This window comes from Hyperoodon ampullatus (assembly GCF_949752795.1).
Source record: "Hyperoodon ampullatus genome assembly, chromosome: 8".
NCBI classification, from domain to species: Eukaryota; Metazoa; Chordata; class Mammalia; order Artiodactyla; family Ziphiidae; genus Hyperoodon; species Hyperoodon ampullatus.
Window position 1 is genome coordinate 70,984,066 of NC_136921.1, and position 12,136 is coordinate 70,996,201.

The window sequence follows — 12,136 nt, forward strand, 5'->3', positions numbered from 1 at the left end:
TCATTTTGCTTAACTTACTGTGTTTGGAGTCTCCTTTTTGCAGGCCTCAAGTTCATAGTTCCCGTTGTTTTCGGTGTCTGCCCCCAGTGGCTAAGGTTGGTTCAGTGGGTTGTGTAGGCTTCCTGGTGGAGGAGACTAGTGCCTGTGTTCTGATTGGTGGGGCTGGATCTTGTCTTTCTGGTGGGCAGGTCTGCATCCTGTGGTGTGTTTTGCAGTGTCTGTGACCTTATTATGATTTTAGGTAGCCTCTCTGCTAATAGGTGGGGTTGTGTTCCTGTCTTGCTAGTTGTTTGGCATAGGGTGTCCAGCACTGTAGCTTGCTGGTCGTTAAGTTGAGCTGTGTCTTAGCTTTGAGATGAAGATCTCTGGGAGAGCTTTCTCCATTTGATAGTACGTGGAGCCTGGAGGTGTGTGGTGGACTAGTGTCCTGATCTCAGCTCTTCCACGTCAGAGGCACAGAGGAAACCTTTCCTCCTTCACAGTTCCCTCCCAGAGTTGCAGGTCCTGTCCCTATTCTTTTGTCTCAGTTTTTTCTTTTTTTTTTGCCCTACCCAGGTACGTGGGGAGTTTCTTGCCTTTTGGGACGTCTGAGGTCTTCTGCCAGCGTTCAGTAGGTGTTCTGTAGGAGCTGTTCCACATGTTGATGTATTTCTGATGTATCTGTGGGGAGGAAGGTGATCTCCACATCTTACTCCTCCTCCATCTTGAAGGTCTACCCCACTGCATTGTTCTTGATACAGACTTGTACTCTGAAACACCATCCATCACAATTCACTCTGGATATAGAACTCCACTTGACCAATTGAACTTTCTTTCATTATCTATAACTCCATCTTTCCTCAAGAATGTATGGTTTATAATATATCTATGTATGTACTTGATACACAAATGAATATTTTATATTCAGAGAATCCTTTAGCTAGAAAGTCTCATTAGAAGAATACTGAGAAAAAAGGGATCTTTTCTGGGAACATTCCAGACCTTTTCTTGAAAACAATAGCTACAGTATGATAGGGAGTTTTCCACACACTTCAGAATGACTCCATTCTCGATAGTTAAGTAGATTACATTGAAACTGGAAAATGTTTGAGACAGTGAAAACCCAAATTTTGCAGTGTGGTCATAATCATGCAAAAGATGTAAATGCACAAGGACCAGAAAAAAAAAAAAACCTTGTGAAAATGAATAAAAAGAGAAGGAAAAGGGAATAAATACATTAAATGTTCTGGGCGTTTAGGAGAGTGAACAGTTGGATATCTGTGCAGGAAATACGGTTTCATTGAGGAAGTGTGACTTGAGTCCTACCATGAATAATGTGTGTGAGCACTTCAGGGAAGACAGCATTCCAAATACAAGGAATTCTAGAGATTGAGGAAGATAAAGGCATGAGAGAGCTTTGGTTACCGAAGGAACTTTGAGATGTTCAGTACTGCAGAAGAGTTAAATGCCATGGTGAGAGGAGAAGGTGACATGTGTGAGACTAAGCCAGGAAGAGCCTTTAGATTTTAACATTAGGCAACGAAGAGCCATCAAAACATTTGAATAAAGGAGTGGCTGCTTAGATCTGCATTCTGGCCTGCAATGAGAAGGATATACTTTGGGGGTCAAAATGTCCCCCACATGCACCATATTGATGCCATGCAATAACTTAGAGAAGGAATGATAGTCTATGTAGAGGACATAGTTCCAGCGAAGGATAAGAAAGATACTGAGGGAGGAATCATCAGGATTGGTGACTCATGATGTCAACATCACCACCATAATGTCAACATCAAAGCTTCTGCCTGTGAACCTGTGCGGTGGTTTCACTGTCTAAGAGAGGTGAAACCTATAAGGCTTAGGGTGGTCAGTTGACTTGGGTAAGGCCATGAATGAGGATAGAAGCAAAGCTTGTTCCAGATTCCAGGCCTTATTGAAATCAGTGTTATTTTCACTAACAAATGTGAGAGTTTAAACTTATGAATGACAATAGTGAGTAATTTTGTTGCAAAGTCACTTTAATTATAGTTACTGCATTCAATAAGCACATTCAGTTTAGACAACTCATTGTTAAGTACTTTCAATAGCATGAAAGAATTATATTCAGAGGTCATAGAAAGAGAACAGCCTTCTAAATTCATGTTCCAAAGCAACAAAGGCCACAACACTTACTTGAATGGTATTCTTTTACTTCTAGGTACAGGGTTGAATTATAGTTCATTTCCAAAAAGAGTTCTTCACAATAGAAAAAATATAAAACTTGCTTGTACAGTACTTATTTTTATGTGCTGGAAAAAAGAGATTGTTTAGCAACTGTTGACATGGAAGTAACTCCAGTGGGAGTATATGGTTGCCATTTATTTGGTAGAAATTAGATTTGTGATATTTTATTCTTTAATATAAAGCAGATGTCAACTTAGTGTACCCAGTCTGTTAAAGTCAAGATAAGCCAGCTTAAAGCCAAAAGAGTCGTCCTCCCAGGATTTACTCAGTTCCCTGGTAGACATTCTTTTATGATTGCTTTTGTGACTGCTTTCTCAGTTCCTCACAGTGCAATACAGATGCTACACCTGGCTTCTTTCTTAAATGAGAGACATACTTATGTAATCACCAATGCAGTACATTAATGAGTAGGGCAAATTTAATGGATAATAGGAAGGGAGGTGGGGTTGCATTATAACATTGTAGTCAAATATGAATTTTAGACATAACTCATCTTTAAAACAACTTGCAGTTGTCACATCACTGAGGAGAGTCCTCTGGCCACTTTAGCCTCTCATCATTTTACTTGCTCATCTCCTCTCCCTAGTCCCTTTTTACTCCTTTCCACCTCAAGTGCCCACCCGCCCTGGAGCAAAGCAAAATTTCCCCTCACCTCGTTCAAAGCAATTAATGTTTTCCTTTGTTTTCTGGGAATGCATACCTTCAGGCTCCCCAAGTACCTATTCTAAGAATTCTCCCTAACAAAGGCAGTTTCTTCTCTAAATGAGAAAGGGCCTTATCCTATCAGGAAAGAGGTTGAATAGCAGCTACTAAAGTCAGATTTCCAGGGTTTGAAACCCAGCTCTGTCACTTAAAAGCAAGTTACTTAACTGATCTGAACATTAAGTTATTATCACATGGGAGTAATTTAGAATATTATAAGGATTGTAATTATAATTATTATAAGAATAATTATATGATTATTATATAATATATAGTTATTAATGATTATTATAAGAATATTATAAGGACTCCATAAAAGATCACCAGAATAACCACCACCTTAACAGACAGTTCTGATGAGTTCTAGTAGTCTTGGAAAGAGAGGCCACATTAGAGATTTATCGAGATTGGGGGTCTGGGTTTAAGTGGCTTAAGACTGGTCTTTTAATGCAGGAATCTTATTGAGCCTGGTCAGTGTGTGATGTAATAGTTTAGGATTGGTGGACATATTGAGGAAAAAGTCTTGAGGTCAACTGATAGGCAAGCAGTTTGTTTAGTTAAGATATACATTGTCCTGAGAAGACAACCAAGCAACGTACTCTCCTTAAAAGGGGTTTGTTTGAGCAATACATTGTTTGAATAAATTTATTTTCTGGAAGTTCTTGGAGCATGCAGTGAAGCTATTTATGAGTTCATAGCCTTCTCTTAATTCTGATATTTAACCTGTGTGGTTGCAGGAGATTTCAGTTCTCAGGGTCAAATGAGATGATACATAGAAAACATATAGTACAGTGTCTGCTCCGTAACTAAGAGTTCAGTAAATGTTCGCCACTTAGTACTAGCTTTCTTTTTTTTTTTTTTTTTTTTTTTTTTGCGTTACGCAGGCCTCTCACTGTTGTGGCCTCTCCCGTTGCAGAGCACAGGCTCCGGACGTGCAGGCTCAGCGGCCATGGCTCACGGGCCCAGCCGCTCCGCGGCATGTGGGATCTTCCCAGACCGGGGCACGAACCCGTGTCCCCTGCATCGGCAGGCGGACTCTCAACCACTGCGCCACCAGGGAAGCCCAGTACTAGCTTTCTTATTATGATGTTTCTTAAATCAGAGCTTGACTACGGGAGGAGGTGGCCTAACCATAGCTGAGGAACGCAGGATTTGATAATCAGACCGACCTATAGGGTGGGGATCTATTCCAGCTTTGGTACCAGCTGATAGACTTAACTCATGGATATTCAAGAGCAGGCAAGAAGCAGAGATCTCAGCAGAAATTGACCCTTTTGAGATCTTCCAGCAGAAAATAATAAGCAGAGATTAAGGTAAGCAGGAAGATTTAATAGCAAGCAGCCACAGCCAGCAACAGAAATTTCAGATTACGGCAATAAATGATTTAAAAGAACCAAAAGGGAAAGAGGCGGGACCTTTATACCACACTGCTACACTGGACAGAGAAGTAAAGCAGTTCTCAAGCCAGGATGGTCTAGACACCAGACCTGTTCTTGAAAATGCCTTGGAAGTAAGGAATAAAATGGATGCTTGGCCACAGAAACTAAGAATAAAAGACAAGTTAATATGGCTATGGTCAGAATACTATCAGCAGCAAGGCTAAGCCAAATAATTATAAGACCTTATCTGTAATAGTTCATATAGTGCTTGATAATATAAGAATAGTATAATAATAAATTACATTCATATAATTCCTTAATCATTCCATTTGTTTCCTCAAAAGTCCTGTGATATAGATATGGCAAGCAGTTTTACTCTGTTTTAGGTGATGACAGAACTGAAGCTTCAAGAGTTTGCTCATAGATCCTAATGGCAGAGTGAGGAGATAAACATAGATTTTCCAGACACAGTGCCTTCTCCAGTATATCAAAATAGAATGATGTTACTTACGTTTGAGGGGAATGTGTTATAATAAAATGACTTGCAGACCAATTTTCTCATACTCCTCCCCTTTCCTCTCCCTAGCTCATTTATTTGCCCTGGCTCTAGAAGCTTGAAAACCAAAACCAACCGAAAATATAAAAAGATGTAGAAAAACGGGTATTTCTACACCTCTAGTTCAGATTATAATAGTGTAGAACTATGGCTGGCGGACTTCCCTGGTGGCACAGTGGTTAAGAATCCGCCTGCCAATGCAGGGGACACGGGTTCGAGACCTGGTCCAGTAAGATTCCACATGCCGCGGAGCATCTAAGCCCATGCGCCACAACTAATGAGCCTGCGCTCTAGAGCCCGTGAGCCACAACTACTGAGCCCTCGTGCCTAGAGCCCATGCTCCACAACAAGAGAAGCCACCTCAATGTGGTAGCCTGCGCACCGCAACGAAAAGTAGTCACCGCTCACCACAACTAGAGAAAGCCCATGCACAACAACGAAGACCCAACACAGCCAAAAATTAAGAAATAAATAAATAATTTATTTTTAAAAACTACAGTTGGGAAGTTAATCTGATAATTAATACAATAGCCTGCCTCTTGGTGAAGTTTTCATGCGTCAACCCCTTACTAAATATATTTTGTGACATGCAGAAGGCTAGTTTCTGGCGGCACAGAGATAAATAAGATTAACCTTCCCTCTTCTTTTTAAGAAGCCCCTAGGGGCTTCCCTGGTGGCACAGTGGTTGAGAGTCCGCCTGCCAATGCAGGGGACACGGGTTCGTGCCCCGGTCCAGGAAGATCCCACATGCCGCGGAGCGGCTGGGCCCGTGAGCCATGGCTGCTGAGCCTGCGCGTCCGGAGCCTGTGCTCCGCAACGGGAAAAGCCACAGCGGTGAGAGGCCCGCGTAACGCCAAAAAAAAAAAAAAAAAAAAGAAGCCCCTAGTCTACTGGATTAGATGTATTTGTTGTGAAAGAGTATAATAAGTAAAAGGATTGAGGCATATATGAAGTACAAGGTTGGGGGAGGGGCTGAGTAGTCTTCTCTGGGATTAGGGAAGTAGAGAGAAAGAAATTCCCTGGCTCCCTCTTCCTCCTTTCTGCTGCACAGCGCTCTCCACCCAAGGTCCTCGTGGCATATCGCAAAGAGAAACTGACAAGCAAGGGAGTCTTGGAAAAGCATCCTGCTCAAAAACCCTCCTGCTCCGCCCACCCCAATGCTTAGAAGAAAACATAAGGAGCAAAGAGTAGATCTGATAACAAATAGGCTAAGGATGAATACAGGGTCTACCTGGATGTTAAAATAAAGGTGATTGGGACAGGTGCATAACAATTTGATTTTGTAAAGAAAGAAAAAAAATTGAAATAGTCAAGTAATTATGACTTACAGGAACTTACTTTTGGAAGGTTTAACACAATGAAAGTACAAATCAACAAATAGAAACCCATGCAAAATTAAGTGCTTCATTTTACTGAGGCAGCAAGCTTTCAATTACGAAAGAAACACTTTCCTGTTGCCCAAGTTTTCTTTGCATGGGTGCATTGGAAAATGATGGAATTTCTCTCTGTGAATCTAAATGTTAATGATGGGGAAACATGGAAACCACACATAATGCTGCAAGGTTCAATGCAATTCCCACAGCTCTTAAAAATAAGAAGTATATAGAGGACTTGTAAGTATTTTAAATCACTGTTATTACTCTTCTTTGTTTGAGGCAGTTAAAGGTCGCCACTGATTCACTGAGCAGCAATCCAAAAAGTCATGCAGACTACAGTGTTGACAGCCTTTGTTTGGAGTCCAAAATGCACTGTGCCTAACTAAACCACTGTGTAATTATGGATCCTTTGTGATTTCCCATTCTCATCTTATAGTCAATTTTTCTTTGATATGGCATGTTGTGTTCCAGTAGCTTCTCTGAAATCATCAGTATGGTTTTGAAAAGGATAAAATCAAATTGTAACAGTCTATGTTCCCATAATGTGTGCATAGCCAAGGGAAAAGATGGTAAATAGGTACACTACCTCACTATTTCCATGTTCCAGACAGTGGAAAAGTGATTCTACCCCCGAATTCTCTCCAAAGAAGAGCAGTTACATTTATTTCACATATAGTTACAAATCAACAGCTGATACACAGAAAACTGGATGAACATTAGTATGTATCCAGATGACAGAAGAGCTTGTAAATGAAGTAGAGACTTTCTGACTCCAGTACTTATAATTAAAGGAAATAGTGCCTTATTTTAGTTCATACAAACACAAAAAGAGTTACTAACCTTATACATCCTATTTTAAAATGTTGATGTAAGCAAAAAGGTTTTATATATATATATGTATGTATATACATACATACATGTATGTATATACATATATATGCATGTATATCATATCAGTGTTTCTGTTAAATACATTTAGGTAACAGTTGTCAGCTTTGGCTGCACATTCAAATCCCCAGGAGACATTTCTTTTTAATCCCATTACCCATGGCCACACCCCAGACCCCTAAATCAGAATATCTGTGGCTGAAACCCACATATCAGTAATTTTTTTTCAAGCTCATGGGATGATTCCTATGTGCATCTAAGAATTAGAGCCAGAGATATATTATTACAGAATTAAAAGGAAATAAACTTTCATTTTCTTTCAACTATTATTGATTTAGAATGTCAAAATATAGTGCAAATATGAAATGCTGCTATGATAAAGCTTATGATCTTCTTGGAATACCAGATTTCAGGAGCTTAATTTGAGTATTGGGTATCAGATATTCCTTTCAAATTGATGAAAATTGCTGTTGCAGTCTGCCACTTTTACTCTCAAAGTTAATTACATACACATGGAGTTCCCACAATTATGTCAAATTTTCCAGTTCTATTTAGATGTTTACATAAAAGAGAAATAATGTCTTCGAAAGACAGGTTGCTAAGAATATTTGATCTATATGTACCTAATTTCAGTGAAATTTCTATGCTTAGTTTTAATAAAATGATCCTAGGAGAATCTACTTCTCTTTTTGACTTAAATATAAATATTTATAAAGATATAAATTATTTTAAAAGGCATAAAAATGCTTTTTTTCTAATTTTTCAGACACCAACAACATCATTTAAGACATCTAGCATATAATATGGAGCAGAAATCATTAGTATTACTAATATTATTAAATAATAAATTATTTTATTAGTGGTATTATTTATTACTTTATTATGCAGAGTATTGAACTAGCTCTGTGACTTGAGACTTGTATTCTGTGAAATAAATATTTGAATTAGTCACCTTTGAAAGTCCTTTGCAATTCCACCTTTTGGAGATTCTGAGCTTTACTCTGCTGTGTAGACCAAGCAATGTCTACCACACATTTCAGAGTACATACTTTAATCTTATTATGAGAGATGTAAAAGCTGAGGTGAACAGTGGTGAAATTCTTCCTGTAATACCACAGAGAAGGAGTTTGTCATGTGTGAGGGTGAAGAGATTATTAGAGAAGTCCAAACTATCTATTTATTTTAAGTACTTACCTCCACCTACATCATATAGGTTCCTTGTTTTGTTTTGTTTTTAATTATTTCTAGAAAAATCAGCCAGTTAAAAAAAACTCTGCCAGTTTAGATACTAAAGGCATTAAAAGAAAAAAAAACAACCTGAAAAAATCAAACAACACTTTAGTACTTTTCTGTGGCTAAAGAAAAAATTATTGTATTCACCTGTTTTAAGTGTATGCTTTATATCTTTTATATGTCTGAAATCAGGATGAGTTTTACAGTTAATGATTAGTTACAAACATTGTCTACCAGCTGGCAGTTGTCATGTAGGCAATATTCCTTAAGCTTGTGTGAATGTGGTCATTGCCGTTTACACAGTTAAACCTCAACTGAGTTATGTGCACTATTTGTACTGTATGTGTAGAGTTTGTCATTCAACATTTCTTGAGAAAGATTACAATATGATTCAGTATTAGAACAAAAAGTTATTGTCTGAACAGAAGGACAAGGAAACAGTGGCAAAAATTATATTTCATTTGTTGAAGCCAATATTTATGGTTGGAGCAATGACTGCAATTTCATATTTTCTTGTTAATCAACAGCTGACTGATTTATATAGCCTGTTGCTTATCATGTCAACCCAGGACCAGCACTGTCCACATCACCAGGCATCTTATTAGAAATTCAGAACCTTGGGTCCATCCCAGATCTACTGAATCAGAATCTGAATTTTATCAAGATCCCAAGATAATTCTTTTGCAGCTAAAAGTTTGCAAAGCACAGCTTTATAGTACCAAGGGGGATACTCACAAGATGAAGTTGTTTTGTATTTTGTTACTGAGGTATGTGCTAAACGCATGCCTCTCATTTAAGCAATACAACCTAAGGCTGGAGAAATCCCCTTAGAATAGATGAAAGAAACTTCAAAGAAACAAGAAACTAGTGTGACTGATTTATAAGCAAGCCTGAAAATATTGATAGGAATCTATGTCCAAATAAGTTTAAAAGCTTTTTCTACAGGCTTTACTTAGGTATTTAATAAAGCCTATTCAAGATAAGAAAGCATTATATTATAGTTTATTTGACAACATGTTTCTAGTGGAACATAAAATTTTTCCTAGTGAAACATTTTTCTTTTCTAGTGGAACATAAAATCATGATGTATCTAACCCTAGGTGAAACAATAGGTTTGATGAATTACAGACAATAATTCAAGTTCAGTGTGTCACAAATCCATTAAAAACCACGAAAATGGGCTTCCCTGGTGGCGCAGTGGTTGAGAGTCCGCCTGCCGATGCAGGGGACACGGGTTCGTGCCCCGGTCCAGGGAGATCCCACATGCCGCGGAGTGTCTGGGCCCGTGAGCCATGGCCGCTGGGCCTGCGCGTCCGGAGCCTGTGCTCCGCAACGGGAGAGGCCACAAAAGTGAGAGGCCCGCATACCGCAAAAAAAAAAAAAAAAAAACCACGAAAATAAAAACTTTTGTTCATATGTATCTATGCACTTAAGATAACTGGATAAACTGACATAGAAAATGATTAATTTGTGTAACAAGAATTATCCTGTAAATTATTTTATTATTATACAAAGTTTTCTTTGCTAAATAACTGTATACATAGGAGGAAGAGGAAGAATTAATAACATATTAGCCACATTTTATTTTTATGCTACATTAAACAATGACATGGTGGAAGTTTTCTCTAAGTAAGCAAAATAGCTACATTAATAGTAAATTAGTTCATTATAACTTCGTCACATATAATGAATATAAAATTAACATTTGTGAGTGGACTTTTTTTAACCACAAAAATAAAGCATGCTGGAAATAGTTTAAGAAGCTGGATCTAAATGTCTGCTTTTATTTTGATATTTTAAATGATTTATCTAAATATCTCATCATTTTTTTCTTTATTAGCACTTAGTGTAACATGTGAGAGATTCAATTTAAAAGAAATGATTTTTATCCAAATCATACTAAGTAGACTTTATAGACTGTTATCCTTGGGTTAAACCAGTATTTGTTGACTGTTGGACCGATTTCAGCCTGCTTTTCCAGCTTTACTTCTTTATTGATGATAATTATTATCTTTATGATACATTTTGTTCAGCATGCTGAAAGTGAGGGGGTGTTTTGCTGAGGAAGAAGAATGGAGGTTTGAGGAAAATCATGGCAAGAACCTTTCTGACTTAACAAGACAGCTTTCTAAGTTCATTTAGTGATGAACTGCCTGGAGGTACAAGTCAAATGATGATGAAACATATAGAAACCATTTGAATCTTGCTACCAGAATGGGAAGAGATGACTATGAATCAACCTACTTTTCACCCCCTACATTTTGATTTTTCTTATATACAGTGTCCTTTATAGTGTGGCTGCTTAATGAATGTTATTCAGATAAATATTTGCTGAAAAAATGTTATGGTTAGACACATGCACATTCTTATCTGGCTATATTGCAGAGCACTTCACTGAGTAGGTGATATTTTAGACTGTTTTAAAAGATTAAAATCTCAGCAGGCATGCAGTCACTATTTGTTTTATTACATGCCTTTGATGCCCACACTTTAGTGGATTTTTTTTTCACTCACCTATGAAGGAGACTAATTTTAACGATGCTAATTTTGTGTCATAGATTAGGTCATTTATTGGTGGCAGGGTGTATCTCGTTCATTTTACTTTATGGAATTATTTTAATTTTCTAGCTCTTTAGAATATTTTACAGGAAAAAATAACCTAAGGTGAATAAATTTCTATTCCTGTTCTGGATACCCAGTGACATTCTTTTTTTGAATATTCTGTAATCACAGTGATTTAACATTACATGACAGAAATGTCTAAATGTTGAAAGTTGATATGGGTGAGAGCCATCTGCATGTTAAATTTGGGACGACCACCTGGAACACGCTGCATGTTATTTATCAAAATGTACCTTTTTCAACTGATGGCTTGAAAAGTAAAATCTGGAGTTCTTTTAACTTATAAGCAAAATTAAAAGTTTTTCTCAAAATATCAAGTTGTAAAAGTAATAACAATTATGATGTAACCTCTTACTAAATACTGTGCTCCAGTGATCAGAAACACCTGGAAACTTTTTTTTTTTTTCGGTACGCAGGCCTCTCACTGTTGTGGCCTCTCCTGTTGCAGAGCACAGGCTCTGGACGCGCAGGCTCAGCAGCCATGGCTCACGGGCCCAGCCACTCCGCGGTGTGTGGGATCTTCCCGGACCAGGGACACAAACCCGCGTCCCCTGCATTGGCAGGCGGACTCTCAACCACTGCGCCACCAAGGAAGCCCTCACCTGGAAACTTTTTTAAAGCTGCATATTCTCAGGCTGCACCCCAGATCTTCGGAACCACAATCTGCATTTTAACAAATCCCTAGGCAATTCCTCTGCACATTAAAGTTTGAGATGTTCTGGTAGCCTATACCCTTTCAGAATCTCCGATTTTGATTGTATAGTACTCATTGAGAATCTGTAAAGTGTATCCTGGCCCCTAAATCTTTACCTCAAAGTAGACATGGATTATGGCATTCTCAAACAGAATAGAAAGTGTACGTGACTAGATTTTAGAACAGAAAAATCATTTCAGTTTTACAAGCTTCAAAATCCTGTGAACATATGCCTTTTTATGTTCTTAAGACTTTTTGAGTTATACAATAACTCTTTTTCTAATCAAAGAAGACAGTTATATCTACTAAGTGAATTCATCTGTCCCTGTTGTACCTGGTCTTCTATTGATAGACTCAGAATGCTATTTTAGCTTTCTTAGACTTGTGTAAATCATGCCTCTTTGTTCCCTGGAGTTAATGTAAAATTAGTCAAAAATAAAATCAGTTAAAATAATATTATTAAGTATGCATATTTAATTTTCAA

At 37.9% G+C, this 12,136-nt stretch overlaps 1 protein-coding gene across 2 annotated transcripts in view; it reads left to right on the forward strand.

The window, feature by feature from the left end:
* GALNT13 (polypeptide N-acetylgalactosaminyltransferase 13) overlaps positions 1–12,136 on the forward strand; it is a gene marked incomplete at both ends in the record, with an annotated part of 492,276 nt that overhangs the window by 252,499 nt on the left and 227,641 nt on the right. The gene's annotated exons all lie outside the window — the stretch shown is intronic.